The 27,653-nt window shown below is 46.9% G+C and overlaps 1 protein-coding gene across 1 annotated transcript in view; it reads right to left on the reverse strand.

The window, feature by feature from the left end:
- CYB5R2 (cytochrome b5 reductase 2) overlaps nucleotides 1–27,653 on the reverse strand; it is a 208,378-nt gene that overhangs the window by 145,624 nt on the left and 35,101 nt on the right. The window lies entirely within an intron of this gene.

Here is a 27,653-nt window from a genome sequence, read left to right on the forward strand (position 1 = left end):
GGTCTCTGGCACAAGAGACCAAGTATATCACCCAAGGTATCTTTACGTTGGCCTCTATCTTGCTTGGACCAATACCTTTGGGTCCGGAGGATGAACTCTCTTCAGAATAGCCTCCTGTGTGCTTTCCTTCTTCTCCTTTCTCTCCCAATTCATTCGCCCGCTCTTCCTCCAACCCACATGGATCGCGCACTACAAGATGTTCTCCAGGAAACCGGTACGAATGCAACATTTTACTTGATGATGCAGTACGGTACAGAGTTCTGGCTGCTACCGAGTCCTGTCCTGCACAGGGGGCTATGCTGAAAGGCATAGTTGGATATGAATGGATATCTGGTGGGTGATGAGGCAGAGGTAAAATAGGGGAGGGGGTTATGCAGAGGGAAAGGGCAGCTTTTGCTGCATGATAAGATTAATAACACATGAAGGGAACATGTATGATAAGATCACTGGTGCCATTTGTTAACATGGAGCAAAACCATGGGCAAGACTCGTGAAGGGGAACGAAACAATGCCAATCTACTCCTGGGAACGAATAGTTTAAACAGAGGGCACAGTGGGATGGGATGTTTTTCCTGGGATCAGATCTTTCTGGCTGCGGATGGAGCTGGGTTTATAAAACCAACTGCAGCAGGAAACTTAAGACGGTTCCAACCTCTGATCTTGGGTCTCAGGTAAGTCATAGTCCATAGTTGCAGCAGCCAAATAAATCTTTAGCTCCTGGCTGAGATTTGCCATTCAGGTTCGGTTAATAGAGACATTGGGCCTCATTACGACCCAGGCGGTAGGGGCTTAACGGCGCCGGTAGAGCTGCCGGTGCCGTTAACCCCCTACCGCCTCATTACAAGGTCTGCTCGCGGGTCCCGCTAAGGACGTCTGGTAAAACCAGGCGTCCTTAGCGGGACCCGCTAGCAGACCCTGATGCTAACAACGGGCCCGTCATTAACATCCTCCCCATTGCCATTGAGCCCCATGGGGGCTCAAATGGGAATGGGGATGTATCGTGTCTGGGTTCCAGGAAAGGGAATTACCGGGCCCTCCAAGGTCGGAATGGCCCGGTAATTCCCCATTGAAGGAACCCGTCCCCGGTACCCGGTATGGGGGTAGCCATGCCGCTTAAAGCAGCATGGCTACCTCCATACTTGTAATGAGCCCCATTGTCTTTCTGCACTTCAAGTCTAGCTTTGCGAAGGCTGGATGGCAGGGGGAGGTGGCCCGAGGAGGGTCCTCTGGACTTTTGCCAAGGGTGCTTGCAAGATTTTGGGGATGCACAGCGGGGTTCTATTGTGTTAGGATTGCCGTCTTTGGGTCATTGCCGAACCTAGGAATGCACTTGCTTGTGTATACCAGATCCGAGGATATCTTTGAGTTCCATACAAAAGAACGCCATTGTGGGTTATGTCAGAGAAAATTGTTGATTTTCAAAGCTGTACTGGACATGCAGTCAACACTGAAGCAGAATAGTGGGCAGGCAATTGGGCTAGTTATGGGGGCCAGCGTGGCTTTAAGCAGCGTTCTTCTTTGGCATCCAGAAGGAGGGCTCTCAATGTCGTTTTGCACAGGATTGGAGGAGGTAGTTCCTTCCCAAGTTAGTGATGGTGTGGCGGGGCACTGATGGCAACATAGCTGCAGAAGAGCAGATAGGATGGGGCCACCTGCTAGCAGTGGAGATGTATAGAAGGCTGGGGGGGGGGGGCAGGGGAGATTGTAGAGAGACGATATGGCAGTGTTGGGACACCTGGGGGCTGCATAAGGGGAGACCAGGAAGGGTGAGAGGCAGGTAGGCTTCCTGTGCCTCCTGTGATGGGAAGCTGTGTGGGCCTAGCTCAGGGTCATTCCAGGTAAAAGCTGAGCCTTGGGCGGTGAGGTGCAGGGGTGGTTCTACCCAAATACACACATGGAGTTTCACTTCTTCGACAGCGACCGCTGTAGGAGCATTGGGGTTGGGAGTTGATGTCCTGTGTGATCCATGCAAGGCTTTTCAAGTCTTACTATGCCAGCATTAATGCTCCTACCGCTATTATCTGAATCCTACCAAAGTGCCACTATTTATCTGGTTATTATCTTAGATCTTGTAGATATTATTCTGTCGACGCAGAGAGATTTGTTGTGCTATTGCACAACTTGCAGTTATTTCCAAGGCTCTGTACAGATACTTTGGATTGTTATGTTTGAACGATTCCAATGCACACATATGGTCACGTATATAAATGCTCTACCTGTTAGACTCCATAGGGGATATCATTTTATCAGAACAAGCGCTGCCACAGCCGTGCTCCTCGTAGGATGGGTTTGCCATGCATGGCATGGGCACTGGTTAAGCTTAATGCCCCAACGAAACATGAATTGACTTTATATTGGCCATCATTGTTTGGTGACTTTTAGTTCGGGAGTCTGGGATCTTCTCTGGTTCTCATGGATATGATATGATAGGTTATTTAGAACGCACTTAATACCCAGAGGTTTGTAAGCGCGGACCGAACCCGTGGGGTTCCGTGTCATCTGGCTTCCAAGGCGGGCACGTTGACCCTGAGCTATCCTCCCGAGACCCGCCGCTCACTCCACGAGACCCATCATGCTGCGGGTAGCCAGTCTGGTGCAGTGTTCCACTTACAGGACTGCTCCCCCCCTGTCGTTTACACTGCATTTATCTTTTGGACACTAGACTACTGGTGCTGCCATTTCTGGGAGCTGCTCTTGGGAGTCCCAACGTTGAAATCCTAGGGTTTGTCTTGATGACGTTTGCCCGTGGCTTGGCAGGTGGTCCGCCACTGATGTGGAGAACGAATGACGCATATCACGCTCACTGCAGAAATACTCCGCCACTGCTAAGAGTACTTCCTAAAATGTGCATCTTTTCCAGAGGTCCTTATCTTTCGTGTTCCTTATCGTATTGTCGATTTAGTTAAAATTGTCGTATTTTTACGCGCAATTTGTGAGGTAGCCAGAATCTCGAAGTTGTCTCAGTTTCACACAGCGCTAGGATACATGTTAAAATGCCTGGGGAACAGGCTATGCTTATTGAAACTAACCTCAGGTGACACGCTGCACCTTAAGGATACCAAAGACGGTAAGGAATTCCTAAAGCATGTAACAATACCTGTGCCTATTTTCTAAAGAATTGTACACAACGCGTGTTTCTTAAAAGCCAAGTGTTACTATCCTCATCGACACACTGCCACTATCGCATGCAAGGTAATAAAACAACGTTCCTGGTGGCATTGCCTACAAGGTCGCCCTGGCTACCATAAGCAAATGGACCTTGGGCCTGACATTCCTACTGTCCCTGACAGGAAGAAGGCCCATATTGCAATATATGAACCAGGCACTGTCCCTGAAATCTGAAAGGCCGACTGCCCAGTGCGCCGTACCACAATCAGCCCAGCGGCCTGTCCCTGAACTCTCTAAAAGAGACACGTGATCTCCATGGTGCCTCCATTCAGAAGTGCAAGGCCAGGCTATCGAGTATCCAGTGTCGTAGAGCTGCCCATGGCTCTGCAGACTTTCTCTCGCCTATTCTAGCGTGTGCAATCGGGAATCGGGTTAATCATTTTCAAAGCACGTCTGCAAAACCGCAACCCAACTTCGGGGCATTAACCCAATGAGACGCCAGACTTAACAGCCAATGGGTTTGCAATCAGCCCAGGGGCCTTTGCTCACCCCATTCTTCCAGAGAGAAGCGCCCTTCTTAGAACAGGTTCTCCGAAACCACTGGGAGACTGACAGCAACACCCAGACACAGGCTGATGACACTCATATTATGCACTCCACAAAAATGCCCCAAAATGAACCACCTACCAGACAAAAACGAAAACTCTGGAAGGATACAGTTACTGAGCACAGCACCACCGATCACCAACACTGGCAACTCTTACTGTGTATTGGTGTACATTTCACATAAGGCTTCTAAGAGGAAGTCTAGTGCCCCACATAGCGAGCAAGTCACACTGAATTGCCTCCGGGAACTTGGCATGACGGATTTGGATTTGGAGCTCATGAGAGGCCGGATTGAGAGTACTGCAATAGGGAGCTATCCCTATTGCAGTGCTCCCAATTATCTCCCTATTGCAGTGCTCTCAATCGGGCCTCTTATGAGCTCCTAATTCAAACCCAGTATGCCAAGCGCCGAGTGGCAATTCATTTTGACTTTCTCACTATTTGAGTGACTACTCTTCCTCTCAGGAGCCTTATTAATAACAGCTGCCAGGGGCAACTATTACCCATTAATACCAAAAGAGAGACTAAACTAACAGCTTGTCATGTCTCTGCATCTTGGCTTCTGGATGGCGCCGTCTGCAGATCCCCGGGGTGCCGTCTGCAGACCCACGGTGCACCATCAAACATCACTAGAGAAGCCCCTGAATCGTTATATATTTCCTTTCACAAATCTGTATTTCTGAAAAAATGGACTTCCATTCCCATAATGCAGGTGCAAGATATCTGGAAAACCCGGTAGCCAAATCCGGAAACTCTTTTGGAATCTGAGTTGCATGCACGCTAGTTTCACAGTGACTGTTAGGAGACAGACTCATTTCAAATGACTGCAACACGCCATGGCAATAACTCTGCTTTTGTTTCTATACAAAAACTCTTGGAGTTTGTCAGCATTGGATCTTCTCCCAAAATCCATGCCACAAATTTCCATTAACCACACCTGTGGCTGCTTGCGTGCAGCCCAATCATGCAGCTCCACCCAAGCTTGCCTCCTAGCTAGCACTGCTTATAAGCTGCCACACCCTCAAACTCCCTGTTATGTATGGAGTGGGATTCTCGAAAAGAAAAAAAGACTGATTTAGAAAGGCCGCTCCAAGCAGTCTTTCTAAATCAAACTGTCATGTCTCTACCGCACACGAGTGCGTGCAGGGGCTGATGGACGCGACTGGACGAGTGAAGTCATGGGCGCGAGGTAAGTGGGTGTGTGTGTGTGTGTGAGAGAGGAGGGTGAATGTGTGTGATGGGGAGGGGAAGGGACGGGGTCAATGTGTGTTTGTGTGACTGTGTGGGAGAGGAGGGGGAATGTGTTGGAATGGTAAGGTGGGTACTGAAAGGAGTATTCAGGGGGTAAACCTCCCTGAAATACTAGAAATCCAGCAGGAGAGGGTGGGGATGGGATCGCCTTACCAGGGGTTGGGGGATCAGAATGTCCTATTACAGCACACAAATAAATCAGTTTTTTTTTGTATTCAGCCTTTACAATGCAGAAATATCACATAGAATCCCCTGCTCTTCCATTCCATTCAGAACCTCATGCAGCTGTGACCCCTTTGGAATCAGTGCCTTGCTGACTATTCTGGCTTGTGCTTGACCTGTGGCTCTGCCCTGCGCCTCTGCTGCTTTGCTCCAATCCTTAAAGACTTGCAGGCTCAGTCCGCTGCCAGTGTGTTTTCTTCCTCACCCCCTTGTGGTGTGGCCCTGCAGCAATTAACTCCTGTTTCCTGTCCTTATTTCCTAAGTGCTGTGTCCCTGCAGCTTTCTGCCTCTGTTACTTGCACCATTTCCATTCATTCTTCTTCGCTGCTCCCTGTTCTGCCCTTCCCTAACGTTCAGGCCTCGATACTCTCAAGCTTTACCCCATTAGTCAATCTCTGTTTATCTTACTTCTGTTTGTACTCTTTCCCCTAAATTCCAGTCCTGTCTTCCACAGTCTTGCCATGTATACTTCATGTGTTTGCAGTCCAGTTTTTCAGCCTGCTTTTGTTACCTATATTCAATTACCTTGCAGCAGTACCCTGCTCAGTTACCTTATACCAGCTCCATGCTATGCGGTTTTGCATTCCTAGTTCCTGGCTCTCCTGTTCTGAATTCTAGTTTCCCTTTTGAGGCTCTTTGTGCCTGGTAAATGTTTGATTGTACCGCACCCATGCCTCTGTGTATTCCTTTGTACAGAAGTTGGCTTCTATACCTTTTAAACAATCCCTTGCCCTTCCTTTGTCTCGTTTGACCTGTACTCTATAGTGTATTTTATGTAACAGTGTGTTGCAATGTGTTCCCACAGAGGGCATCCACTGTATGTTCTGGCTGGACCCTCACAGGCCTGTCTTGTGTAGGTACACTCCTTGTTTGTGCTTATGGTCCAGTTAAAGGAGCCACTCTTGCTGCCCCCTTCCATGGGCTTGCAGGATGTGGTGCTTGTCAGAGTAACTTGCACAGAGGCATCAAACTTCCCTTATTTCTGTGGGTAGTCTCAAGTCCATGCCCGTATACAGCCCCAGTGGGATGCCTCATAGTTTGTCCAGTACATGGTCTCCATCCCTTCTTGTTCACCATCAAGGTCTGCCATTTCTTCCAATTCCATTGTTCTGATTTACCTTTTCTGGTCTTCGTTCTTTGCCCTCCTGCTGTACGTACTTGCCTATCCCCTTATATCAGCGTAGCCGCCCACAAATCTACTTAGGCTTACCTGTGTATCTTATAACGCAGCTCCACAAAGCTGCCTGCTGAGGGGGAAATATTGGCACCTGGCATGCGTGGGTATGCAGAAAGCAGCACAGAAATGTACTTTGAAAAGAATAGACATGCTCACATTGTGTATGGTGGTTGATCTCCGCCCCCAGGCCTGTTCTTCCTTGTCCCATTATTTACTTATTGAAAGATGTCTGACCCTTCCTCCATACACACCATTTATGCCAAATAGATCCTTTCTGTGTTTCTTCTAGTAACAAAAGCTCCCCCCTCCCCCATGCAATGCTGCTCCCATTCAGACAAGTCTTCCGATTGGTGGCCCTTAATGCATCAACAGGAAAGAGACTCAAAAGCAATTGGACCTGTAGTAATAGAGATTGCCATACACAAACGGAGCATCACTTCTGCATCCCTCTACCTCACATATCACAGGTATACCATGTAAGTGATTTCAATCCGGCACACACCTAAGTCAACGCCTAGCGTGTAATGCAAAACTGAAATCTTTATTTATTTGTGTCTAAAAGTTCTTTTATTCTGAACGATGTACCACTCATATCAGGCCCCTCTCCTGGAACTGCCCCCCCCCCGTCACACTGAACCAGGAATCAGGCTGGTTTGCAAAGTTAAAATATTTATTTATGTATTTACAAATGTATCACAATATGTTTAATAGGTACACAATAATCACCAATGGGGTGATAGGTACACAATAATCACCAATGGGGTGATCTAACACTAAATAATCTCTTTACTACACCAGGAGTAATAGTGAGCAAAACAATTCAGCACAGAAATAATACTTTTGTGTGTGTTCAGATCAAATAGCAGCGTGGTTACTAGTTCCCCCTGCACACCCCTCAACCCCCCCCCCAACAGGCAATGTAAAGAGATAGGAGGAGAGAGCAGGTATTCAGGAATGGCAGAATTCAAACAAAATATCAATCCCACTTTCCCACCAGCAACACAAGAGAAAAACGGAATTGATTGGCAAGTGGTCAGAATGGTTTTAAAGTTATCTTGCGAATGGATAGGGTAAAAACACAAAAAATGGTTTACATTGCTGAAATTGTTTAAATTATTATGGGAGCCGCTTTGGAGAGTTGCACACAAACACTAGCAATTATTTGATACTAAGAAACAATGTGAAATCTTAAAATTAAGGTCAGAAGCAATCAAAAGCTGTTTTACACGTGTCAGAATTTCCCTAAAATGAAATTCGCGGCAAACTTTTCAGTGTGCGATAATCGCGATTAAGGGAGAACTATATGGATTTGGGATGCGGTTTTAGATGTGAATTAAAGCTGTGGATGTTAGCTACTAGCAGAAGTTGTTTGTTTCTAGCATAAAAATTGAGGAAGTTATGAACGTTTTAGTGGAGGTCGGTTTTCTTCAGATAGGCGCAAGAATGGGAAAACAGGAATGCACTTTTAAAAGACAAATGGAATTTCTTACACTAGATTATGACTATAGAAAAAGAAAATGCCACACACGAATCTCCACAGTTCCTGGCCAGGGAACCCTTCACGTGTTGGATACACAATTTCTTTCTGGGGTTCACTTTAGTTACTCACAACACTAATGATTTATGATTTACAATTCAAATAAGAGAAACTCAGCGCAAGAAAAGTTCGGACAGTTAAAAAATACTCCTAACAATATCAGTTTCTGAAGACAAGATTGGATGGGTTTAAGATGGGGATTGCTATGGAGAGTACATATGCTAGTGACACAGTTCTATCTATAGATACTCACTAGATATGTTTTTAAATGGAACCGTCAGGATTCTGGTCCGTTAAGATTTCTGGTCAGGGGTTCTGGTCAGGGCAGACTGCTGGGCACCTCGGATTGGACTGGGTCTGTTCACAGCACAGCACAGGACTGGATCGGATCGGCAATGGTTCTGGTCACAGCACGGCACCGGACTGGATTGGATCTTTTGGTTCTGATGATAATTATTTCAGCAGGCAAGCAGTACAGCACAGCCCGGCTGTCTTTTGGTTCCCCTTAGGTTGCTGGGGTTGGTTCTGATTCTGGAAATGTAAGGCCTAGCTGAAAAAGGTTCAGCTATGCAAGGGGCCTTTCTGCTTTGCCAAGTTCCTGGAGTCTGGAGCAAGTAAGATGGATAGTTCTGCAACAGGGTGCTCCGCCAGCATCCGGATAGTGGATGAATCTGTCTGTCACTTTGAGTGCTGAGCTGTCTCTATTTATGCTTATGATAAAGGAGTATGTTTGCTGGTTTAGCCTAAAATCGCCCATCGGACAAGGATTGGTCAAGGTCTCGTCTCTGCCTCGATAAGAGGAGAAAAACAGGATGTCACCTTTATGATGTGGGTTTATGAGGCCTAGAGTCCACCCTAGCCTCTTTAACACAAAATCTACTTTTGGTACAATACATATTTACACAGGTGCAACCTCTATAACAACCATATATACAGATTACATATTTTGTGTAGCAGATATTCCTCAAAGCCCCGTCGCTGTAGGATCTTGTGTCTGCTTTTCACAGAATTTTGGCCTTTTCATCTGGAACACAATGTCCAATTTAGGAGCAAATTTCCACAATTGTGCGAGTTGAACCTGGGCACACGTGTATAAAGTTTCATACTTCTATCAAAAATACATTTTGTGTAATATCACATTTCCGCCATTTCTTCCCAGAACATGCCACAGAGTTCTGGCGCCTTTTCATCCGTGCATCCAAAAATTGCATTAACAATGCTGTTAGTTATATCTTTTGCACAATTTAACTTCGGAAGTTCTCAGTCTTTTTAAAATGTGTCTTTTGTCCTTGTTAAACAACAAATGGTTGTTTAGCTCTACCCCTTTGATCTTTCCCTGGGACCCAGGAGCATCTCCTCCATGTTTCCCCTGGGCAGAGGCCATTTATGACTCTTCAAACTTCGCATTTCCTTTAGCTGGAGGATGTCCATTGTCTTCTTCCCCCTAGCCTATAATCATCACATAGGTGTGATTTCCTGAAGGAGGGAAGCTGGAAAGAGAGGACTTGCCTCTGTGAGGAAAGCTGTTATTCCAGTTTAGTTGGCTTTTAGCCAGGCTTGAATTTAAATGTTATGCAGGCTTCTGGCAGCTGTCATTCAGGCGGCTGAGGGTACTGCGCCCAGATTTTGACAGATTCCACAGGCAGGCAACTTTTGCTGTGGGTGTTTCTTTGATACTTTCAGCTTTTCAAGACATTGTGAGTTCACAATGATTTCTTATACTAAGTGAATTGTAGCACCCAGTAAGAATTCTAGATGTTTGAGGGTGTTTTTGTGCCGGCATTCTGCAGTTTCAGCAACAAAGAAAAAGATTTAAAGCAAGATTTTGGGATTTCCTTTAGCAGAGCACTGGTTTTCCCTCTGTACTCCATTTTCACTTGTTGTGGAGCCCAGTGACATATTTCAGGAGGGAGATGTCTATTCCACCACTGACAACATGCGTGATAGATTGGGCAGCCATCTTTTTGTGCTTTGCAGAGCGCGCTTTTCAGAGGTTTTGGCGCGCACAAGGTTCTTGCAGACTTTTTGATGTTTCTGGCACCATCAGAACACAGTGATGCCGCATGGCAGAGCAAAAGTGGGTTGAATCATCCCACAGAGCTCACCCTCACGACTTCAGGTTGACTGCCGGGCAAGGGGAAGTCGGGAGATTGGGATGTTCATTCTTTCTTTGGTCCAGGTGGAGAAGGGCGTCTGCTTCCCCCATCAGTACTGGATCGACAGGTTCTCCTCGCCGGTTCTGGATGGGAGTATGGAGCGATACTCCGGGCCCCTTGGGTCTTTCCTCCTGGTCCCCGAGTGGTCCTCCTTGGTACTTAGAATGCTTAGTTTCAGTGCTATGAGACAGAACAGAGCATGGTTATGGAGTGTTCCCCACTACTATTCATGTAGTGGGCCAGATGCATACATTTGACATACAATGACAATATTCCCCGCCTGTAATTCCTATGATTTTAACAGGTGGAATGGTTTTAACATTTGGAATTATCTAGGGATCCGGAATGTCCCCCTCTGGGTTTCCGGTTGGCTCCTCTATTTGCCGCAGAGTATGCCTGGGATGGCAACTCTTCAGCTGGTTGATGTGGACTCACTTGTCTTCCCCTTCTGCCAAACTGCCCTTGGGGATGCAGATTTTGTAAGCGACTGGTGAGATTCTGTCTACAATTTCAAAAGGACCCCGCCAACTAGGGAGAAATTTGCGCTGTTTGGCTTGGTTCCTTTGGAAATTGTACAAGTAGACCCGGTATCCTACTTGGTATTCTTTTTTAGTTGTCTTAAGGTCATAGTGGGTCTTCATACTGTCTGCAGATCTTTCTAGATTCCGCTGAGCATAGGCAAAAGCATGTTGAAGGTGTTTTCTCAGATTCTCAACATACTCATGAGTTGTGGAGGCATTTATCAAGGTCTGCTCTTGGGTTCTGTAGAGCAGATGCTGGGGAAGCACCATCTTTCGTCCAGTCATCAGCTCAAACAGAGACATTTTTGTTGCAGAAGAAGGGGTAGCTCTGATGGCCATCAGAACAAGAGGTAATCGAATGTCCCAACTTGGCCCCAAATCTGCCACAAACTTTTTTAATATGCTCACAATAGCCTTGTTTTATCTCTCAACTCCACCACTAGAGGCTGGTTGGTAGGCAATGTGTAGTTTCCTTTGTACCACAAGTATCTCCCAAATCTTTGTCATCACTTCGCTAGTGAAGTGGCTACCTCGGTCTGACTCAATCCTTTGGGGTAGTCCAAAACGCGAGTAGATGTGATTGATCATCAGGGCAGCTGCTGTTTCTGCCTTGCAATTTGGGGCCGGGAGACATTCCACCCATTTATTGAACAAGCATGTCACAGCCAACATGTACTTGTTCCCCCTAGAGGAGCGAATCACGGGCCCAATGAAATCGACTTGTAAATCTGACCAAAGCATTGTCACCCCCCCTCTTTTGGAGGGGAGTATGGCGTGTGAGTAATGTTGGCTGAAATTGTGCACACACAAGACACCCCTTCAAGTATTGGGCGAGGTCCTGCCCCATGTGTGGCCAGTATGCAACCTCTCGCAAGATTTCTAGTGTCGTATGAAACCCCCGATGACCGGCTGTGGGCGCATCATGGGTGTGACTTAGCATCAGGCTTTGGAATGAGGTAGGGACCACCCACTGGTCATGGCCAGCTATGGATCTCCTTACCAACAACCCGTCTTGGATTCTGAAACTTTTTGGACATTTCATCAACACTCTGAGGTCCTCTTTCCCAATGTAATCGGTATCCGTCAGGGGAAAGTTCTATGGGTCCTCAATGTGTTGATAAAACTCACCAATTATGGGATCCCCTTCTTGAGCCATAATCAAATCAGCATCTGGGGTCTCCTTAGTCCATTGTGCAGTTGAGAGTTAATTGTGAGCATTTGTCTGGGACCTAGTGATAGCAGTGACCTGGATTTCCCCCAACAGGCACTCTATCTCAAGTAGATCCCCTTGGATGGCTCTGGTTTTGGCTAGCTGATCAGCTAGGTAATTTCCAGTTTTGTCTGGTCCCTCTACTTTAGAATGACCCTTGATCTTTTTCCAGTAGATGGTCATCCCATTCGAGGTGACCAGATCATCAATATTTTGTATTAATTTCCCATGTTTCAATGGTTTGTTATTAGCACATAGCATGCCTCTGGTTTTCCAGTTAATCAGGTGCTCCACAAACCCGTTCCGTACATAATCTGTATCAGTGATTATGACCAGTTTGCGGAGTTGGTGTTGGACAGCAGTGAGGATGGTATGATGCACACCCATCAACTCTGCCACTTGACTACTTTGGGGACCAATTTTGTACCCAGCGGAGGGTTCTGGGGCATCATTCACCCATGCATTCCCTACGCCGGCCACAAGTTCTTTTCCCCGTTGTTCTCAACATAGTAGGAGCACCCATCCACATAGACCGTGGGCATTCCCTCACACTGGTCTTCTTCATAGACTTTGTGTTGGGAATTAAGATATGCTTCCATGTTGTCCTTAATTTTGAGACTTTCAACCTCGAGACAGTTTTCTCTGGCGCAATCATGCAAGTCAGCCAGACATTGCGCGAGGGGACTCTTCTTGATTTGGCCATATCTGACCTCCACGGGAAAGCCTTGCATTGACAGAATCCAGGAAGTAATTCGGGAGTTACTCACATTTCCTGCCCGGATTCTGTCACTCTGAAGATATTGCAAAGGTTGGTGTGGAGTCTGCACTATGATGTGTTCACCCTGGATAAACGGGCGGCAATTCTTCAATACCCGAACCGTTGCCAGGAGTGCCTTCTCACAATCGTTGAATTTTTCCTCCACAGAGGATAAATTCTTACTCGCATAGGAGATTACTTTATTGACCTTGTCATGCTTTTGATATAATACTGCAGTCAGGCATGTATCTGAGAACTCTGTCTCCAAGAAGAACTCCTTGTTTTTGACAGGGTAAGCTAGGCAAGGCGCTTGTGAGAGGCTTCTTTTGAGTTGTCTTACTGCCTCGGCTTGTTCTGGACCCCACTCCCACTTGACCCCCCTTCAAAAGATAGATCAGGGGTCTTGTGATCTCTGCGTAGTCCTCAATGAACTTTCTGCTGTAATTAGTTAGTCCAAGGAGGCTCCTTAGTTCCCGCAGAGTTGTGAGGTCTTTTAATTTCTGGAATGCTTCCACTTTCTTTTCCTGGGGACAGAGACCTTGAGGAGTTATTGTAACGCTCACATGGTATCCACGGGGACGTCACTCAGCCTGTTCTGACCTCTTACGACCTCAAACACTTCCCAGGAGGCTATTCGACTGGAGACTGGGCCTGAAACACAGGATTGGTAGAGTTTAACTCCCTATTGTCTCTGTGTGCTCGAACCTCTTCTTCCCCGGGGTCCAACCCTTCCCTTTGATCCACAGCTCACCTTGTTTTTTTGGATAGTGTGGTCTCCGTCCTGCTTTCAGCACAGGGGCGCGTTGATTGATGCGGGCTTGTTGCTGCCTAGTTACTTCACTAGCAAGAATCCGACAGGTAAGTATAATGAGCCTTTTGAACAGTTCTCTAACTTCGTTCCTTTCCTTCGTTAGATGATGGCCAGCGTCCTGGGATGGCGGCGTGCTGCTGAGATGAATAGCGCTGAAGGTGAGTGAGAGCGCAATGCGCGATGCACCCCTTTTGTATTTGCATTGATCTGAGCTTGTTTTTTTGTGTCTTTTAGGTGCCGCGACGTTTTCAACGTGGATGCCAGTTATGAAGAACAAATGCGGTGGGTAGGTGCGGAATGCGGCGCCTCTAGATGTTTCCACACTAACCTGGAGTGTCTTTTCCCTCTTGCAGATGGATGAGAAGTTCCGGAGACAGAGTTCTCCCAGAACGGCTGGGATTCAGGTAAGCGTTTGAAGCTGGTAGAGTATTTAAAAATAAGCGAAGATTTGCAGAATGCTTACTAATGCCTTTTTTCTGTTCTTTTCCATTTTCCTTAGGAAGCGGCGTGCCGGGATGGGAATGACACCACCGAAGATGCCCGCAGAACAGAAGGAGCGATGAATGATGGGCAACAGTGCTGCAAGGTAAGGCTGTTCCTAACGGTGTTCTTGTTCTTGCATGTGCTGATCGAAGAAGAAAGATGCAGGCCTACTGGAGACCGATTCAAACACAGTGAGTGTCACGCTGCAGGTGCAGAAAACACAAAGCATGTTTCTCAGGCTGGGTGTGGCTTAAATAGTCTCTGGGTATCCCAGGTGTCTCTGGGCTGAACCACACCCAAAAGACTAGACCGCACATGCAGTTCTGGGAACCAAAATATGTGGGGGCATCCATCTTATCCCCATCAATGCACTACAAGTCCAATCCCCAATGTTATCGTATGGGAGTGAGTGAGTCTGGTGCCACAAGCGCCAAGTCTGACTCCAAGTGGGTCTTTGGAGGGATGGAGAGGCCCTTGAGGGCCATGTAGGTGATTGTGGCCTGGCTCCAGCCTAACATCTTGGAGGGCTGGGGACATGAGGGGCAGGAATCATGACAGTTATCTCATGCCCCAACAAATTGACACAGGTTCTGCACCATTGTGCCTTTTGAAAGGAGAGTTTTGCTCCGGCAGCCCTCAACTGTGTCAGGACATAACGGATCTCCGCTATGTGTTCCTCCACAGTTGAGCTTTTGACTAGAACATCATCTACATAGGCCAGGTTACCGCTTTGTAACGCTCACCTGGTATCCATGGGGACGTCACTCAGCTTGTTCTGACCTCTTATGACCTCAAACCCTTCCCTGGAGTCTACTCGATTGGAGACTGGGCCTTGTTTTCTTGGAAAGTGTGCTCTCCGTCCTGCTTTCAGGTCAGGGGCGCGTTGATTGATACGGGCTCGTTGCTGCCTAGTTACTTCACTGGCAAGAGTCCGACAGGTAAGCATAATGAGTCTTTTGAACAGTTCTCTAACTTCGTTCCTTTCCTTCCATAGATGATGGCCGGCGTCCGGGGATGGCAACGTGCTGCTGAGATGAGTAGCGCTGAAGGAGAGTGAGAGCGCGATGCGACCCTTTCGTATTTGTATTGAACTGAGTTCTTTTTCTGTGTCTTTTAGGTGCCGCGACGTTTTCAGCGTGGATGCCAGTTATGAAGAAGAAATGCGGTGAGTAAGCGCGGTATGTGGTGCCTCTAGATGTGTCCACGCTAACCTGGAGTGTCTTTTCCCTCTTGCAGATGGATGGGAAGTTCCGGAGACAGAGTTCGGCCAGAGCGGCTGGGATTCAGGTAAGCGTTTGAAGCTTGTACAGTCTTTAAAAATAAGCGAAGATTTGCTGAATGTTTACTAATGCCTTTTTTCTGTTCTTTTCCCTTTTCCTTAGGAAGCGGCGTGCCGGGATGGGAATGACACCGCCGAAGATGCCCACAGAACAGAAGGAGGGATGAATGATGGGCAGAAGCGCCGCAAGTTAGGGCTGTTCCTAACGGTGTTCTTGTTCTTGCATGTGCTGATCGAAGAAGAAAGATGCAGGCCTACTGGAGACCGATTCAAACACAGTGAGTGTCACGCTGCAGGTGCAGAAAACACAAAACATGTTTCTCAGCCTGGGCGTGGCTTAAATAGTCTCTGGGTATCCCAGGTGTCTCTGGGCTGAACCACACCCAAAATACTAGACTGCACATGCAGTTCTGGGAACCGAAATATGTGGGGGCATCCATCTTGTCCCCATCAATGCACTACAAGTCCAATCCCCAATGTTATCCTATGGGAGTGAGTGAGTCTGGTGCCACAAGCGCCAAGTCTGACTCCAAGTGGGTCTTTGGAGGGATGGAGAGGCCCTTGAGGGCCATGTAGGTGATTGTGGCCTTGCTCCAGCCTGACATCTTGGAGGGCTGGGGACATGAGGGGCAGGAATCATGACACTCTTTCACCCAAGTCGGGCATGGCCTTATGTAGAAAAATGTTAAATTCATTGCCGGAGTTGATGTATCCGAAGGGAGTCCGGGTCCAAGTGTACTGCTGCCCCCCGAAGGTAAAGGCCAGCTTGAATTGGTCCTCCCTACTGACAGGTACAGTCCAGTACACATTAGTCAGGTCAATTGCAGTGAATACATTTGACCCCTGGATCTGGGCCAGCCCTTGGTCAATGTAGGGAAGAGGCCATCGGGAGGAGTGGAGCCGTTTGTTGAGCTCCTACAGGTCAGCACAGAGTCTCCACTGGCCGTTAGGTTTCAAAATCCCCAGCATCGGATTATTGAAGGTGCTGTGGACTGGACAAATTATCCCAAGGGACTCAAGGTTCTTAAGTATTTCAGTAAGGGACTCCATTGATGCGAGAGGCAAGCGATATTACCTCACAAACACTGGAGTCATGCCAGGGTCCGTGGGAATTGTTGTCGTGTGGATGTCGGTGCAACCACAGTCATATGAGTCCTCCACAAAGAGATCTTGAAAATCTAAAAAACCTGTTTACATTTTTGCTTTTGCTCCAGAGTCTCACAGGCATCAGCAAGGTTGACTCTCTCTTCAACCATCTGCCTGAAGCCTGGAAAGGCTTCCGTTTGGCTATCTCAGCGGCCTCCTCCAGCTGGGTGGAGAAGTCCCTGGTCAAAGTGCTGATTTGGACTGATGGCTTCTGGTGGGGAAGGCAGTCCTTGTGGACTTGAAATATCACCTCAACCTTCCTGAAGTCACAGGTCACATCGTCCTTATCATAAGGGCAGGGAGAGTACACCAGGAAATCTCCCATGCCGGGTGAGGATCCTGTCTGGTGTTGCATCATCGTCGCTATCACTGTCAAAACAGTCCTTGGGGATTGGTCCTAACAGTTCATTACATAAATCTATGGAAAAATGTCGGTCATCAACAACCATTCCAATAATGGTGCCTGCGGCCAGAGTGATACTCTTTAGGTCGCTGTTATCCACCTCTATTGGAATGGTATTGTGTTCTATGTTGACTAGTGGTGTTGGGTTTACCCCCAACCCTTGCTGTTGGAAGTGAGCATTGAGATGGACATATGCGTCAGGATTTTTCAGTTTCCGTCCTCTTTTAATTTTTACTTCCAGTGAGAATTGTCGGGTCCGTTCTGGGATGGTAACTTCCTCTCCAATCTGAATTTCAACTGCATATGGCAGCAGTTGTGCTGACTAAAATGCTTTCTCTGGGTCATCAAAGTCCATGGGATTACCCGCTAACCGGGACCAAGCTTTAAAGTTTATTAGGTCCAAACTAATGGCAAAGCAATTGAGAATGTCACTGCCTAAGTAAAATGCAGCAGGGACATCTCGCACGACCCAACAATTATGGACTATGCTCTTGTTGCCTATGGACATTTTGAGCATACACCTGCTAGGCAGGAGATGTTTGGAATTGGGTGTTTCCAGGTCCAATTTCCCATTTGTCTAACAGTTTAAATGTGGGAATGGCTGGATCTTTTGGGAGTTTGCGGAACATGGCCTCGCTGATGAAGCTCTTACTGTTGCTCACACATACTCACGCGAGAACAGAGTCCTTCCCCTCATTTAACTGAATGGGGATGAACAACTGCTCTCCAATTTTCTGAATATCAGACAAGCTTTGAGCTGATTTTTCATCTTTTTGGGCTATAGGAATGGGATTTTCTGATTGTGAATTTGTATAGAATTTCAGAGTGTTTCCTTCCAGTGTGGAATGCCACCTTAGACTGGAAGGAAGGTTGATTTTCAGAAAAAGAGAGGACTCCCCATCACCAGTTTGTTGTCCTACTGCAATTACTGTCACGTCTGGGATTTGATTATTCTGGAAGTGAAATTCTATTTGGTCAGCTTTTTGTTCAACCATGTGGCATGAGCCATTTAAACTAACATGGTTCACACTCTGTTTTAATTTTATTGGTCGGTTAGTCTGGGTCCAGAGGACCTATGAGGGGAGACAACCTACGCAGGATGTCATTCCCTAGTAAACAAGGTGTGCCCTCTGGAGTCACAACTATGACTGGGTGCTTCACCTTGTGTCGCCCAATTTTAATATCTAAATCCGCAGTACCCTCGACGGGAATTTCCTTCCCGTCGAAGTTCTGAAGTTGTCCAGGAAGAGGGGTAAGAGTAATTTGGTACTCCTCCCCCTTCCCGAATTCAGTTGATCAAAGGCCCTTTTTGACAGAAGGGTAGCTTGGGATTCCCCTGGTTCTGATTCTGGGCTGCCTCCCCTTTTTGGAGGCAGTCACCAGGATGGGTTTGAACCAGGGGATTTTCATGCTGGTCATTCTGGGTACTGATGATGGATGGTAATTCTTCAGTCCCCACATCTACCCAGTCTGGATTTGGATCCTTTGGGACCCATTTTTCTTTGGGAGGAGTTCCCCCATCCCTGAAGGAGAAGATCCTTTTCCCAGAATCCTCTGAGTATCCCTCTCCTTCAAACTGGAAGATGTGTACTTCTTCCACAAAATGGGTCTTTTTAGGCTCTTTATTTCTCCTACCCACCCTCTGCTCCTTGGGTTGCAGACTTTCGGGGGCCGGATATTTTGGTTTCGGTTCCTGGGTTTCCAGGGGCTTTTCACAAGTGGAGAAGGAAGCTTCCTTTAAGGCTTTACACCCCCTAACCTCTTGTGCCTCCTCCATGGGAACCGGTGGTTTGTCGGGGTTCTTCCCCCGGCATTGTTCTGGAGCACCAGACCCTGGATTCGAGGAGTTCTGAGCTGCCATGCTCATCTGAGGGTTCTGTTGACCCCTCAGCATGCAACCCAGATCCTGTGCCATGTTCTGGACCTGGTGCTCTAGTTGGAACACCCGCTCTGGCTGGTACGGGGTCCTCATGTCTCCCCTTGGTTGATCCCGGGAAGGATAACTATCCCTTCTTGAAAAAATACCCCTGGTTCTGAAAGTTTGGGTATGCTTCCACCCTTGGCCTCCTCTCTCCCGGATTGGGCTGTCTGGGCTCAGGAAAGTGGGGAAAGAAGGATGGGTTGTTTTGGGGGTTGAAGTTTGGCGGGTACCAGGGAAAGAAGTTTGGTCCGGCATTACGGTGATAATTGCCCTCCTGTGGAAAGTGAGGAGGGAAGTTTCCTGGTTTCCAGGTGTCTGGTTGGATCCTTCCCCCTTGGGCAAGAGGAGTCCACACATAGCCCAGGATGGGTCTATTTCCCTTGTAGCGTGGGCTAATGTAGTCAGGGGAGTTGGGGGTCCAATTTGTGGGGTTAACTCCCTGGCTCCCTGTTTGGGATTAGCCGAGGGCCTTCTGGGTTTGGAGTTGGTTGGATTTTGCGCTGGAAGGTTCTTAGGCCCCTCCATCTCCAGATCTAAAATGGGGCAACCTTCACCTCCGCCACCTTAGCAGCAGCATGGGTATTGGTTGTTTTGGGGTTTTTGCTACTATATTTATTTTCCAACGGCTTCTGTACTTCATAGATGCGTGTTGCTTGTTCAATGACCCAGTCTAGTGATCTTTTCTCATGAAAATGATGGGTCATAATATACATAGGGAGAGCATGAAAGAAGGTGTACACAAATTCCTTACTGTCAGTGCGCACCCTTCTAGCGGTCTGCACAAAGGCACGTTTTAATTCCTGAAAAAATTCTTGTGGGGCCTGGTCTTCCCCACATTGTAAGTTGTAGGCTGCCTTGTGAGCCTCTTGAGGGTTCCTATGGATGGAAAAATGTTTCAGGGTGGCTGCCCTATAGGTGGACCATCTGGAATGGTTCTGCTCCTCCAGCCCCGCAAAGAAGCTCGAGTACTCAGGAGAAAATGTCCACTTTACATATTGAATACAGCTTTGGCTGTCCTTCAGATGGAAAGTGTCCATCATCTGTTCAAATAATTCAAGGTGCTCCCAACCCGAATATTTAGCATTTTTGTGGTAGGGCGTGATGATTTTCCTAATGGCTTTTATTTGTTTCAGGGGATCCTTGAGTAAAGTCCTCTTAACTTTGTTGCCCTTTTTAGTCCTTGTCACCCTGGTCCACTTATCCTCTGACTCAGAGGCACTGCTACCAGTGGTGGCTGACTGGTCTTCTAGACTCTCCCGGATTCTGCGAGCTTGGGAATGGCTGACAGGATGTGGGGGCCTAGTTCCTTGGGTCCTGTGGTGCTCCTTACTCCCAGGATTGGCTGAGTACCCCCCCCCCCCTCTGTACTAGGTGGGAAGAGGTTTTAGCCCTTAGTGGGCCTACTCTCATGGCATTCCCCACCAAACTTTACTGTCTGATCTCTGGGTAAGTTATATTTCTGAGGATCCATTTCTCCGATTTTCCCCTCACTGGAGTCTCCCTGATCAGAGAAGATGGCCCTAGCGCTTGGGAACCTATACATAGATGCCCGGCCATCCATTTCTGGGAGGCGCTGACCTATTAGCCCCATATTCCCCATTGGGTTGAAGTCCACCATCCCCGTGGCCCTTGGTTCATGTGAGCCAGTGGACATGGGGGTGACAGAGTCCATGGAATTTAAGAGATTAAAGTCTCTGGTGCCAGGGTTTCTGAGGTTCTGCTCAGTGGGTTCCCTCTCCCATCTGACCTCATCTCTTTCAGCCCCTACCTGTTGGCATGCAAGAATCTGACCCTTTTGTTCTTCTATTAAGGCCTTACTGGTCTCTATCAATTGTTCCTGCATGGCTACCTGTCTATGCAGCCTGTCATTTTTCTCACAGAGAGCCTCATTGTCTCTCTGTGCTTCTTGTCTAATTTGGGAGCATTGGGCCAATTTCTGCTGCAGGAGGCTCACCTCTTGAGTTCTGTCCTTACTGGCCTGGTCATTCTTTGCCAGAGCATCTTCCACCCTCCTGGTGCACTCTAACAGCTTTTCATAGTCCATTTTGAGTTCACCCAGTCCATGAAGGGCCAGGTGATTTTCTTCCACCTTGGTTTTTAAATAGTTGACTTCCTGGCCTAAGGCATCCCTTTCCTGAATTGGAGTACCCCTCTGTGCAGCCGGTCGTCCCTTTGTTTTTTGAATGCACTAGCTTTCTGGCGCTCTTCATCAAATTCTGTTTGAGATTCAAGGTCTTTAAGAATTAATTTATTATTTTCTTCTTTAATCTCATCAATCTGGTTTTCCAGGGCGATTATCTGCCCTGTGCAGGTCCTATTATAATTTAATTGCTGTTCCAGCTTTTGTTGGCTCTGTAGTAGAGAATCCAACCTTTCTTGGCCCTCTTTTTGTAGTGTCAGTAATTTGGTGTCTTGCTCTACCCTCTCTTGCTGCAGGAGATCTAGATCTTCTTTTACTTTTGTCAGGTACTGTCTGGTTTCACTCTCTGATTCTTGGCTCTTTTGTAGCCTTTGCTCTGCAGAGTCCAGATCAGTTTGAATTTTCTCTAGTGATTGTACTTGCCTTTTTGCCAGATCTAGGTTTTCGGCATATTTTTCATGTATTACTGCAATATGGAAGTACAGGTACGCCGCTATTTGGCAATTCTACATTGCTCTTCTTTTACCCTTGGGGCCATATACATTTCACTAAGTGCCTGATGTAATGGACCATGGTCCTGCCATATATCTAATTCTGTGGCAGTGGCTTGTTTTTGATTTCCTGCAGCCAAACATTCTGATCCTGCTCAACCCATTCACCCCTGACAAACAATTTGAGCAGTAGGTGTTCTTTTGCCATATTAATTTCCACTGGGGTTGCCATTCCGGAAATATTAATTTCCTTCTGACTTATCTCAGGGCTACTTTTACCTTTGCAAAACAGAAACAACTCCTTTGAGTGTTTCTATTGAAGGGTGTTTTTACAGTATAGCACAGTGTGGTAGCCCAACAAGGTGTATGTACCCCGTCAGTTAACACGCTGTGTTAGACTGTCACGAGTGGTATGTCTAATTCAGGATCCTGTGACGAGCCCCCAATCTGTAAGTGATTTCAATCCGCCACACACCCAAGTCAACGCCTAGCGTGTAATGCACAACTGAAATCCTTATTTATTTGTGTCTAAAAGTTATTTTATTATGAAAGATGTACCACTCATATCACACCCCTCTCCTGGAACCCCCTGTCATGATGCCTACCCCCGGAGCATCAGGCCAGGCCCAGCACCCCCGGAAGCAGGCATCATGCCCTCGGGTAAAAGCCCAGCGGCCCCTTATAGGGACTCTTTGGACTCAGTCCTGGCGCCATTGGCGCCAGGCTCATGTTGGACATCAGTCCTGGCGCCATAGGCGCCAGGCTCATAAAGGGAGGTGTTTTGTGCACTTACCTGATGCAGACCATGCTGTACGCTTCAAGCCTCCCTGAGACCTGAAAGGGACTATTTTTTCATAGGGACTATTTTTTCATTCGGGCGTGGCCAGGGAAGGATACATACCTAGTTGGGGAAGGATACATACCTGGGACTTCTTTGGAGGCTATTTAAGCCATGCCCAGACAGCAGCTCATGCTTCGCGTTGTTCTGCGTCCTGCAGCTTAACGCTCACCATGTCTGCTCCTGCTCCTGGACTACAGCCACGCCCGTCTTGAACCTGGAAGACCTGCAAGGAAGGAAGAGAAGAGAAAGGTGAAAACCAAGGATTATTTCAAGCTTCTTACCTGCATCCGGAATCTTCTCGCCAGCATCCTTGAAGGAAGACTTCAATTTAAAAGCATTGCGTTGCTCGCTGCAGCGCCACGCTTCACTCACCTGTCCTGTCCTCGAGACATCTCCCGGCTCCATCGCGGCTGTCAGCATCGGACGCCACATCACTGCACCTAGGGGAGAGAGGAAGAAACAAAAGGTGAGAAGAAGGACACACAGAAGGAAAGCCTGATTAACAGCCATAATACTTACCGGCTTTTCTTCCACATTTCGGGCCGGCGCCGCCCCGTTGGCAGGTACCGTACCCCGGCCCCTATGGGGAAAGGACTAGAGACATTTCAGAGGAATGATAAGGACATCTAGAGGGATTGCCCTCATTACTACTCACTTCGGCAGGTTAACCCCTCGACGCATCGCCTTCATTCTGCACCTGAAATAAAGGACAGATCACAGGTGAGAAAGACAGCATAAAGGGGGCCTCACTTGAACTTTGAACTTTCATACTTACGGCGCATCGCTCAGGAAAGTCAAGTGGATTTTGCCAGCGCCATTCTGAAAACCAGTGAAGTAACTGAACGAACGCGCGCCCCTGCACCAGAAGCAGGATGGAGAGTTCAACCTTCCAAACCATAAGGTGAGCTTAAACCGGGTTTGGAGGAATAGAGAGGAACGGAGGGGGGAAGGGGGAGCTAGCACACCATTCTGCAGACTGTTAATCCCCTTTCTCATCTGCAGAAGGATATTCCTACGGGCCAAGGAAACAAGATTTGGAGGTCCTGTCCAATCGGTGTTCCGGGTCCTGCGCATCACGCTAGAAGAGGCCGCAGTAATCCAGACTAGATCAGCGCCCCCGTGGGAACCAGGTGGGCGTTACACCCCCCGGTCACACTGTAGAAGTTAAAATATTTATTTATGTATTTACAAATGTATCACAATATGTTTAATAGGTACACAATAATCACCAATGGGGTGATGTAACGCTAAATAATCTCTTTACTATACCAGGAGTAATAGTGAGCATAACAATTCAGCACCGAAATAATACTTTTGTTTGTATTCAGATCAAATAGCAGTGTGGTTACTTGTTCCCCCTGCACATGCCTCAAGCCCCCAACAGGCAATGTAAAGAGATAGGAGGAGAGAGCAGGTATTCAGGAATGGCAGAATTCAAACATAATATCAATCCCAATTTCCTCCCAGCAACGCAAGAGAAATACAGAATTGATGGCAAGCGGTCAGAATGGTTTTAAAGTTATCTTGCGAATGGATAGGGTAAAAACACTAAATATGGATTAAATTGCTGAAATTGTTTAAATTCTTATGGGAGCCGCTTTGGAGAGTTGCACACAAACACTAGCAATGATTTGATACTAAGAAACAATGTGAAATCTTAAAATTAAGTTTGGAAGCAAACAAAAGCTGTTTTACACGTGTCAGAATTCCCTAAAACGAAATTTGCTGCAAACTTTTCATTGCGCGATAATCGCAATTATGGGAGAACTATGTGGGATGCGGTTTTAGATGCGAATTAAAGCTGTGGATGTTAGCTACTAGCAGACGTTGAAATTTTGTTTCTAGCATAAAAATGTAGAAGGTTATGGATGTTTTAGTGGGGGTAATTTTTCTTCAAATAGGCGCAAGAATGGGAAAACAGGAATGCACTTTTAAAAGACAAATGGGATTTCTTACACTAGATTATGACTATAGAAAAAGAGAATGCCACACATGAATCTCCACAGTTCCTGGCCAGGGAACCCTTCATGTGGTGGATACTCAATTTCTTTCTGGGTTTCACTTTAGTTACTCACAACACTAATGACTTATGATTTAGAATACAAATAAGAGAAACTCAGTGCAAGAAAAGTTCGGACAATTCAAAAATACTCCTAACAATATCAGGTTCTGAAGACAAGATAGGATGGGTTTAAGAAAGGGATTACTATGGACAGTACATATGCTAGTGACACAGTTTATCTATAGATACTCACTAGATATGTTTTTAAATGGAACCGTCAGGATTCTGGTCCGTCAAGATCTCTGGTCAGGGATTCTGGTCAGGACAGACTGCTGGGCACCTCGGATTGGACTGGGTCTGTTCATAGCACGGCACAGGACTGGATCAGATCGGCAATGGTTCTGGTCACAGCACGGCACCGGACTGGATTGGATCTTTTGGTTCTGATGGTAATTATTTCAGCAGTCAAGCAGTACAGCACAGCCCGGCTGTATTTTGGTTCCCCTTAGGTTTCTGGGGTTGGTTCTGATTCTGGAAATTTAAGGCCTAGCTGAAAATGGTTCAGTTATGCAATGGGCCTTTCTGCTTTGCCAGGGTTCTGGAGTCTGGAGCAAGTAAGATGGATAGTTCTGCAACAGGGTGCTCTGCCAGCATTCGGATAGTGGGTGAATCTGTCTGTCACTTTGAGTGCTGAGCTGTCTCTATTTATGCTTATGATCAAGGAGTGTGTTTGCTGGTTTAGCCTAAGCTCGTCCCTTGGACGGGGATTGGTCAACGTCTCCTCTCTGCCTTGATAGGAGGAGAAAAATAGGATGTCACCTTTATGATGTGGGTTTATGAGGCCTAGAGTGCACCCCTAGCCTCTTGAACACAAAATCTACTTTTGGTACAATACATATTTACACAGGTGCAACCTCTATAACAACCATATATACAGATTACATATTTTGTGTAGCAGATCCTCCTCCAAGCCCCGTCGCTGTAGGATCGTGTGTCTGCTTTTCACAGAATTTTGCCCTTTTCATCCAGAACACAATGTCCCATTTAGGATCAAATTTCCACAATTGTGCGCATTGAACCTGGGCACACGTGTATGAAGTTTCTTACTTCTATCAGAAATACATTTCGTGTAACATAACATTTCCTGCTGGAAAGCTGGAGGATGTCCATTGTCTTCTTCCCACTACCCTATAATCATCACATAGGTGTGATTTCCTGCAGGAGGGAAGCTGGAAAGAGAGGCCTTGCCTCTGTGAGGAAAGCTGTTATTCCAGTTTGGGTGGCTTTTAGCCAGGCTTAAATTTAAATGTTATGCAGGCACCTGACAGCTGTCATTTAGGCAGCCGAGGGTACTGCGCCCAGATTTTGACAGATTCCACAGGCAGGCAACTTTTGCTGTGGGTGTTTCTTTGATACTTTCAGCTTTTCAAGGCATTGTGAGTTCACAATGATTTCTTATACTAAGTGAATTGTAGCACCCAGTAAGAATTCTGGTTGTTTGAGGGTGTTTTTGTGCCGGCATTCTGCAGTTTCGGCAACAAAGAAAAAGATTTAAAGCAAGATTTTTGGATTTCCTTTAGCAGAGCACTGCTTTTCCCTCTGTACTCCATTTTCACTTGGTGTGGAGCCCAGTGACATATTTCAGGAGTGAGCTCTCTGTTGCACCATTGACAACATGCGTGATAGATTGGGCAGCCATCTTTTTATGCTTTGCAGAGCACGCTTTTCAGAGGTTTTGGCGCGCACACAGGTTTTGCTGCCTTTTTGCTGTTTTTGGCACCATCAGAACACAGTGATGACGCATGGCAGAGCAAAAGTGGGTTGAATCATCCCACAACCAAGGCGAACAATGAATGCACCAAGCCACTGAAAACATCATACAGTGGTACTAAAAGTGATGCAAAATATGATGCATTCTCTATTCAGCACTTAACAAATCATTTATCACCAAAGAACATGCCATGCTCCTTCCCCACAGGAGATTGGAAAGCAAAACTCCATGAAGGAGACCACATACTCAACCCCAACTCTCAAAGTGTCAGCCCCTACTAACAACTTGTAATGGCACTCCTTTAACCTCTGCCCAGGGGGACAGCCACACTTGGACGGATGTCACCTGTATTGAACGAGGCAAGTTAACATTGGTAGATTTGGAAGCCTCTGTAATTGCAGATATGAGCCATTCACTGAGGGAGGCTGTGGAAGGATAAACAAGTCGGGTATTGGGCACTAAGGTAAACAAAAAGGGTGAACTGCAGAAATGTGAAACTTCACTCAGAGAAGTCAAAACTCCCTGACAAAGCATTCTGGAAAATTAACTTCATGGCTGCCATGAAAAGCAGGGAGAAAAAGGTGGGTCAGTTCTTAGAATAAGCTAGTCCAAAAAAAACTCTCAGGTACGAGGGTGAAGGCAAAAGAGTTCTGAATTTTCCGAGGTTCTGGAAATAAGTAATAATGACCAAAAACACAACTGTGTAGCTCATAATTAACAATGACACCTCTGACAGAGGATGAAAGGGTGATGACTGTAATACGCTTGAAGGCAAGCCCCTAAGCACCCACACCAGAGAGAATACAACCCGCTAGGGAAGAAAGGGCCAAGTTGATCTTGTAAGGATAACAAGTTTTAATCTCACACACAGATGAGAGCAACAGCAAAGGACTCTGCTGCTAAGAACGTTCTGCCAAAGAGTAGTACAAGCAGAATCTTTTAAAGGAAAACATTGTCATAACCCACACGGCTGGTTGGTGTGCGCCTATACATAATCCGCCTGCTCCATAAGAGATGCCAGGCCATTGGTTCCAGCCCAGTCTGTCCGTTTTCCATCACGTGGGTGCTGCAGTGATCATCTTCTTCTCACGTCAAAGAACAAATTAATTATAGTCCTAACATACAGCTACTTTATCACTATACCGTGCACCTAGCAGGCCTTAAGACGGGCACAAAGGAGATTCTGGGGCACTCTATCCTTCACACACACATTTCACTCACTCCCTTCTGCACCATCCGGCTCCAAGGTCTCCACTCTCGGTTTGAACTATAATTTATCCCTACCAGCACCTCGCAATACAAATCACACGATTGTCGCTCAACAATATGCCCTGTCCATCCTCTTTGAACATCTCAGGACTTGATACTTTGCGGCTGTTATATGGACCATAACCCATGGTCATCTGGGGATGGGCCGGCTCATGTTTTGGCCAGTGTGAGATAACATGCACACCAGGCGCCGCTCTGTGATCACAGACTTGCAGGGCACATTCCTCCCGAGTAAAAAACACATCTTTGCAACACTGTTAGAACAAGGAATAGGCGATGTGACAGTTGGGGGTGTGGGCTATCCTCCTGGGAGCTCAGTCATGGCTGGAGATTTCCCTTGTCTCGCAATTTGGGCCTAGTACATACAATGCCCCATTCGCTGGGCAGGCCTTCCCTACTACCTATGGTTATGAATATCTATGCAAAATAGCAATGCTGCTCGCATTGTGCGCTACACACTATGTGGGTTGATTATATTTGATTCTATTAAAGTGTGGTCCTTCATATTGAGAGGTGGTCCTCTCATTGTCCCTCCTCCCCCTGGCCCATCA

The sequence above is a fragment of the Ambystoma mexicanum genome, chromosome 11 (genome assembly GCF_040938575.1).
Source record: "Ambystoma mexicanum isolate Mex_15411 chromosome 11, UKY_AmexF1_1, whole genome shotgun sequence".
NCBI classification, from domain to species: Eukaryota; Metazoa; Chordata; class Amphibia; order Caudata; family Ambystomatidae; genus Ambystoma; species Ambystoma mexicanum.